The sequence below is a fragment of the Ostrea edulis genome, chromosome 10 (assembly GCF_947568905.1).
Source record: "Ostrea edulis chromosome 10, xbOstEdul1.1, whole genome shotgun sequence".
NCBI lineage: Eukaryota > Metazoa > Mollusca > Bivalvia > Ostreida > Ostreidae > Ostrea > Ostrea edulis.
The window spans coordinates 7,468,682-7,477,025 of record NC_079173.1 but is presented as its reverse complement, the minus strand read 5'-3'; the positions used below and the strand labels follow the sequence as shown (position 1 = coordinate 7,477,025).

General features: G+C 36.1%; 1 long non-coding RNA gene and 1 pseudogene across 1 annotated transcript in view; both read left to right on the top strand.

Annotated features, from left to right (window-relative positions):
• The first annotated feature begins 1,888 nt into the window (after positions 1-1,888).
• LOC125676226 (uncharacterized) overlaps positions 1,889-8,344 on the top strand; it is a 28,632-nt pseudogene continuing 22,176 nt past the window's right edge.
• Positions 4,197-8,344, top strand: part of LOC130050912 (uncharacterized) — a 4,887-nt gene continuing 739 nt past the window's right edge. Inside the window, exons 1-3 of the long non-coding RNA XR_008799298.1 lie at positions 4,197-4,498; positions 5,478-5,588; positions 6,878-8,344. The exon at positions 6,878-8,344 is cut by the window's right edge and continues 739 nt beyond it. This is a non-coding gene — a long non-coding RNA (uncharacterized LOC130050912). The remainder of the gene's footprint in view (positions 4,499-5,477; positions 5,589-6,877) is intronic.

Here is an 8,344-nt window from a genome sequence, read left to right as displayed (position 1 = left end):
GGTCGTCATAACAATCTTGTTTCCAAATGCAACATGCCATTGGGTTAAATGCTGTCGGAGGTGTTTCATACCAATTGTTAGACCGTTCTTTACACAACGATTTTGACTATGGATTACTCTGTTTACCTGATCAAGGTACAAGGGTCACGGCTGGTGTGACCGGTTCACAGGGGGTGATTGGTCCTCCTAGACGCCCTATCCCTCCTCTTTTATGTCCAAGGGTCCCTGTTTACACAACTTTTAATTTCACATTGGTCATAGGAGTTGTGAGATTGATCAAGTTAAGGCCACTGTAGTCATTTTTTTTTTGGTTGGACAATATTTTTTTGAAAATTCAACACAATGCAGATAGTCATTAAGCATAATACGTACATATCATAACAATATACGAGAGAGAGAGAGAGAGAGAGAGAGAGAGAGAGAGAGAGAGAGAGAGAGAGAGAGAGATTTCTGTCGTTATAGAGAAGATTTATCCTATATATCCCGTGTAGAACTTTGACCGCTACTGAAGTCCCACCCTAACCACGGGACCATTAATTCGAACGAATTGAAATATACACTATGTCAGAACGCTTTCATTACGTTTCAACCTCTCTGGTCCAGTGGTTCTTGAGAATTTTTCAAATAATAACACAATTTTTTTTTGGCTAATTCTCAATTATCTCCACTTCATTTGAAGAAGGTTTAAAACCTCATTACCCATTTTTGTTGCAAGTTTGGTTTAATTAGCCATATGGTTCTCGAGAAGAAGTCGGATATGATAAAAGTTTATGGACAGACTGACGCCAGACAAAATGTGGCAAGAAAAACTCACTTAAAGCTGACATGAATTAATAAATATGCTAGATGTACCGACGCCATATTAGTTTTCTATCATCGATAAGCTACTTTGGGGTATACTCTCCAGTTTGGTCACGCACGATTGCTTTTGTGTTGAAGCTGCGGTAGTGTAAACACCGTACAGCCAAAAGTACAAAACCGGTTCTTTTGAATAAAGATTTTGCAATTCCCTTTAAACCCCGTAAATTTACCTGAATTTCGTGCGAATAGAGAAAATACCTTTGGTAAGAACGGCATATTGCACATTTGTACATTGCCATTTCAACTCGCCGGTCATTGCCATTGGGGTACTGAGAATACCTAAACCAGGACACGTGGAAAACACCTTGTAAACGCCTGCACTCTAGAAACTTCACATAAAGTAAGTCCGTATAAATTAAAAAACAAAACAAATGCAAAAAATATAATTTCCTTATCACGAAACACATAAACACACTGAAATGTAATCGGAATCACGCAGTTCTAACATATTGTGCCTCCATGTCATCACGTAAAAGTAAACTGATTTTGCGCATGTGCGAAAAACGTCACATAAAGTAAACAAACACAGGGGAGTATTCATTTTCCTTCAAAGATAAGTTGAAACAAAATTATTTCAAATGTCAAAAAATGTGTCTCAAATGAAAATGTCACTATGCCTATTGCATCCATCATGCATGTAAATGAGATCAGTTGTTATATAATGCTAATAGTTCTGTATTCTGTATGCATAGATTACGTACATATGTTGCACGGTGTCAAAAGTTGCAACATGATGTTTATATATATGTTTATATATATATATATATATATATATATATATATACATATATACATTTTATTATATACACATCATTAGAGAAGTGATGCAGATCTAATGCATTTATGTTATTTTATATTGTACTAACTTTACCATTGTTTAGATACCGTTGTGTAACCACCCTTCTCTCTCTCTCTCTCTCTCTCTCTCGTAGTCCAGATCTGAATCATCTGACACAGAAATTTATTTTGATAGAAGAAAATCACGTATCACACTTGCATCTGTACAATGAATATACTACAATATGCATATTTGTTTTAGCCATGGATTTGTTGAATGAAGTCAGTGAAGGTATGGATTGGGAAGACTGTGGGGGAAAGGTAAACAGGAAGGAAAACATGTGATGACCATTACAGTAACCTTATATAAGCAACATTTAAAATTCCCAACAACAATTAGAGAGGCAATCTCCAAATAATGTGAAAGTCCTACATAACATTGATGTTTTACTAAAACAAAATTCAAATTAAATCTGATTTCATATAGCAAGTGCACTATTCAGAAATTGAATGTTTAATTACATGTATATTATAGAATTAGTGCAGATATATGCAATTAGATCATCAGCAAACAAGAGGCTATTGGGCCACATCACACATATATGAGCATTTGTATAAATATCAGGAACAAGAAGAGTTAGAAACACTGTTAGAGGAAATCTTTGGAGAAGAGGAAGAGGAAGAGGATCAGAGTGAAGACATGCACTTTGATGAGGAGGAGAATGATCCTGATGAATCAGATGTCAATGAGTCACAGTATGAATTTAAAATATTTTATTTTTCTTATGAAATTTGCAAATGTGTATATATCATAAGATAATTTCATTATCATGTTTGACATTGACCTTTGAGGCACAACTTTGGAAAAAAAATATGATTTTAAGGAAATGAACATATGAATTGGAAGTTCTTCTTACTTATACAGCTTGTCAGTTTCTGATGTAAGGGAATGCAAAGTATTAAATGTATCTTTAAATGGTATTTATACACTATCTGAGTGTTTCGTTTTATGATAATTTACATTTATGTGACCATGCAGATCTAAAATTATTGAAATTTTTCTTTTTTTCAATATAAAGGGTCAATTATGATGAACATTGTTTAATCAATGAGAGGAGATTTATTGTTGGGGAAAACTCACTTCTTCGCCTCATTAAAAGAACCAGGTGTGAGGAATGTGGTGACAACATCATCCCATCAAGTGTTGTGGAGGGAGAGAAAATATGTGCAGGAGTAAAGTATAAGTTTCTTTGTTGTGTAAGTCAATATGTTTATAAATTACAAATTAGAGATTTTTTTCACAATTGTAGTTTATGTAATAAATTCCATTTTGTTTCCTTTTGATGACATTCTGTGATGCTGAAAAACATTTAACACTGTAGCATATAATTTGAAATATCAATATTTTATGTAATTATTCGTAATTTGAATTCTATTTTATTAGAATGGCCATCCTGGAAAGTGGATTTCGACTCCCTTTTATGGAGGTCGCAGCTTGGTCAATTTGCTGTTACAATTGGTGATACTTTTATCTGGTGAGTTTATAGAAACAAAAGTAGACTTTGAGGTTATATATGCTGGATAAAAATTATATATTTACAGTTAAAATAAACACATATATGGTAAGAAAAATACATATGTAATTCAAAATACAATATTATTCTTTGAGGACAATTAACCAATAATTCATGCTTTAGAAAAAATTATAGTAAATTGTGATTTTGTAATTTTGCAATCAAATATTGGTGCAAATCCTGGTCATCCAGTTGAACTGTGTCCTTATATCATCCCTGCATGCAGGGAATATTAAACTCATAAAATAATCTTTAATTTTAAATTTAGTATAAGGAATATTTGTAACATGCAAGAAAGAAAAAAGTTGGAGGTTGATAGTTTGAGCCCTACTTGTGCATTACCGCTTCAAAGCTAAGATGTAAAAATAAGCAGCGATTGCTCCTTTACAACACACATAACATTTAAAAGTGCACAGTACATTAAATGAGCCATTTATGGATATGCATTTTAATTACTGCCTTACTATAAATTCCTAATATTATATATATATATATATATAGAGAGAGAGAGAGAGAGAGGGAGAGAGCGAGAGAGAGAGAGAGAGAGCAAGTTGTTTTCCACTTCTTCATTTACAAATACATTTTATTCGTTAATTTTTTTTTTCAGGTGGATCTTATGAACGATTCCAAATGGGTGCCAGGTTCATCAACCTTAGCATTGGGACTGTCAGACACTTTTATCGCATACAACTTCAGTACAGGGTGAATTAGTAACTATTGATATAAAAAAAAATTCAATGTAGTATATGTATGTATTATCAAGGAGTATGAAGTGGAAATGACCATTAATTGTTTTACATGGTGTTTTATATGAACTAACTGGCATGATTGAGTATTCGATCTCATATGATTTAGGTTGCCATTGAGAGCTTCTTCAGAGACCATATCACAAAAGTTAGACGGTCACTTAGTGGTATACCTCTAAGTATTGCTGTTGATGTGCGATATGATACTCCAGGTAAGTGAAATATAAATTCGGTTAACGCTATTTGGTACCGCTTGCAGGGCGGCGACCACGAGTTACCTGCCCCTATACAATGAGTTAATTGCCCCTGTATTTCATCTGTTAAGTTGTACTTAAAATAGGCTAACTCTTGCGCAAAAAAAGATAGAAAATATCAAATATGGGAAAGCGGGACGATAGACCAAACATATATCTACGAAGAGACCGTTGTTGGTGCCGGAAATATCTCTGTCTTTAGTAGTGTCCGCGAGGTATATTAATTTATAAAACATGAGATATTAGTACCATATTGCCCGGGAATCAAAAGATTTTTGCAAGATCGGTAAGTTTATTCAATATAGGCTAAACAAGCACAAGGCCAGGGCACGTGGTAAGTCATTCCGCAGCGCAGGAATGACCAAAACTAGCCTACTACGGTACCATTTACAGAAATTACCAAAAAAATGACAAAAATTACGGAGAGGGGAGCTAAAATGACCTCAGTAATACATGACATCTACTATCATATTCACATTAAAAATTTTGGTCCCTCCATTGACGACTTCAATAATTTTTAATTTCGGTCATATCTTTGGTATTTTCTGTGAACGTTTGTAATTTCGGACATTATATGTAACAATCCTACTATTCATTCCACAATGAAGGCCAGTGGGCCTAGATTTTTAATTTGATACACGTATAAACTTAACACTGCGCAAGTTACGTCACGGAATGCAGTATAGGGGAGGAGAAAATATTTGGCTGGACGAGGAGTCGAACCTAGGATCCCTGCATTACTAGTCAGGTGCTCTAACCACTGAGCTATCCAGGTCGATATCCACGGTCCGTGTAGCCCTAACTACTAAATTCCTCCCTTTAATTTGTCTTTGCCGTCGAAGACACACAACCCAGATTCATTTCACCCCTGGCAGGACAAGAGTGGTCATGGCACCAACTGGTAAAATCTTGCACAGAGGTCCCTAGGTTCAATTCCCGATCCAGCCACAAATTTTCTCCGTGTATGTCTATCTGAGACTGAGTTGGAAAATTACGGTATCTTCATAGTGACAAACTAATGAAAATATTGATCAAATTCGACTGGTCAAGGACTGTTAATATAAATAAATTTGAAACATTGGTCATTGTAATGATTGGGTTCATGTTATACTAAGCTTGTGTTTCAAGACAAGGCTGTCTTTGTTGGTGATGATACTGATGTATATATTTAGAAACAAGTAATGCTTTGATTTTGATTACAGGTGTGGTCTTTAAAAAAATTAATGCATGGCAAGGTTGATAGTGAGACTAATAAATTCTTTCAGCAGAATTCAGCTAGACACAAAAAAAAAAGACAATCACTACAGCCTTCCAAGAAGATGGACTGCCTCACAATAGTTTCCTTGAGGACTGTCTTGAAATATCCAGAGTTTAAGGTATGCATTTTGTACACCATGAAAATCAGCTTATAGTTTAGCTGTTATCTAAATTAGAGGGAATTTTCAATAGGGACTGGGTCTTTTCATTTACTGGACCCTTATGTTACAATGACACTGTTCTTCCACCCCTGTTAGATCCACTATAACTTTAAGGAAAATAATTGGATCATCCTGTCCCACCAATATGCACATCTACAAATGAGAACTAGATGCTGTCATGAGACAGTAATACCCGCACGTAAGTGTTTGCCTTTAAATGTACTCTCTGTCCAAATGGCGGATCCAGAGGGGAATCCGGGGATTGACACCCCCCCCCCCTTTCTGTGGGACATCTTTGTAGTTTTTTGGTTTTTTTTAAAATATGATACTGCTAATATTTGTAGGCAATTATTTTTTATGTACAAGTTGAATAAAATATTAACTAGCACTGGGTGATACACGTATATTTATTTTTATCGATTTTCTTTTTTGGATTCCTGGACCCCCCCCCCCCCCCCCATTTTTTTTATATTGCTGATTCCTATAATGTTTAACTAGCAAAGAAGCCACAGTGTGATTTGGCTACGTCATTGCATCCTCAGTTCCAAAAGGGGATGAAGAAGTTGACTCAGTAATTTGACAACTAGGCCTAACGCTATTAAAACAAAGTACGTACTTAAAGCCAAACCTTGATATACGAAATCTTCAAAACATGACTGAATTCATCGTTTAAACTTACATTTTCACTACATACCGTTTCGACTGTCAACCAGAGAGAGAGAGAGAGAGACAGAGAGAGAGAGAGACAGAGAGAGAGGGGAGTCAATAACTGAACTTCTTTCCCATTTCAAAAGAAAGAAATTGTGTTGTCAATAAAACCGACGGGGCTCATATTACTTCGAATTGGGATAGTTTTAAAGGGCAAGTGACTGTAATCGCAAATGAAAGTTCCTAGCAGAAACAACACATAAGACATGGGCGGATCCAGAAGGGGGGGGGGGGGGGGGGTCCAGGGCGTCTGGACCCCCCCCCCCCCTTTGGAGAACCAAAAAGTTTAAGAAATATTCAATTTTAACGAGACTTTGAGTCCAAATGATATGAACGGTAGATACTTACATGTATATGTACTACTAATTGCTTCATTCAAATTTATCAACACTATTATAATTATCATTCAACTCTAGGATGAATAAGACAACACACTGATACTATATTTACGATATTTTCGTCAGATGCAAGTATCGCTTTTAAAAAGAATTCTTAAAAAGTACATTTGTATATATGTAACATGAAAAATTTTGTTTAAGAAGTAGACAATTTGAAAGTGAAAAGGAAGTGCCAGGAAACGTCAGAATGCAGGACAGAATGCAGGAGTTGCACCATTTACCCTACAGCTTCTGGGGGCCTAGGCCGCCCCCAACCTACTGGGAGTAACCTCTCTCTCTCTCTCTCTCTCTCTCTCTCTCTCTCTCTCTCTCATTTCTTTGGGATATCAGAAAAAGATAGCGGATAGACGTTGTGAAAAGTATCTAAACGATCAAGTACTGGGACCCCCCCCCCCCCTTTCACTTCAAAAATTCCTACACCCGCTTCTGTACAAGATATACTTCACAAGAGATAGAATCCGGCAGTAACTCGAAAATCCAGGTTTTCTGCAACTCGTCGTAGTTACTTCAGTGTGTAATTTTTACGACAAGTTTAATTTTTAGTGAATTACATTCTCAAACAAATGTGATAAAAGTTGATGATCAGACATCGTCATATTCCACTTTTCCCCTCTCTAAATATAACTATGATCATTTGACCCAGCTGACGTTTTTGTGAGCAAAATATTTACGAAGGTAATGTGACCAGGGTTAAATACTAGATGATACAAAGAGAAGAAATAATGGAGTTTGAATGATATCAATGATGTTTATTTGTGTTTGAATGCATGATGGTGATCATTGTACATTGATAAAGTGGCTTTTTATAGGATCCGAAACAGTGACATGTGAGAAAGTTGGTTGGCGGGGATTTCTACTTTCACTTTTGAGGATGCAGTAAACGGACGACAGGAGGGGAAGCTGCGCATTTCCTCGTTGGATGATTTGTGTACATGTGTGGACATGGATGTCATTTCAGTGAGTTCACTTGGATTTGAGAGGCTGAGCAAAGGCACAAAGAAATTGTTTCCTGAGTATAGAGTCTGAAACGAGGATATTGCATCATTCCTGATCAGGCAAGTCTGGCTTGTTCATTTATTTTATTTATCATTTCTTTTTTCTTTTTTTTTTGAATTATTTTTTATTCATTTATTGGTTTACAATATTACAGAAGGTGAAATGTACATGTTTAACTATTTCTGTGTATCATGCATGTGTATTTGTTTTAATTTTTAATTTTCTTTGGGGGGGGGGGGGGGGGGGGCTGTTATCAGTTTGTGTAGAGTGTCAGTTTTGTGTATTACTTAAAGATCAGTACCAGTGTCCTACTGTTGAACATTGGGCAGATATGTAAATTGGCACTTGGTTGGTTTATGCAGTCCTCCTTGACATTGACAGGGCTTTCCCATGGAGACTGTTTTCCAAGTTATGCTAGAGTGTCAGTCATCTATCTGTGTCTCGCAAGTACTTGGTGCAGACAGCTATCATGCTGAATCCCGTGAAGGAAGGGGATATAGACTTCCTTTGGAATGACGTACATACTCAATGTTGCGTCGCTTGTGGAGACCCACATCTTGAAGAGTGACCTTGACTTTTGACCTTGACCCCATTTTTAAAGGTCAACCACCT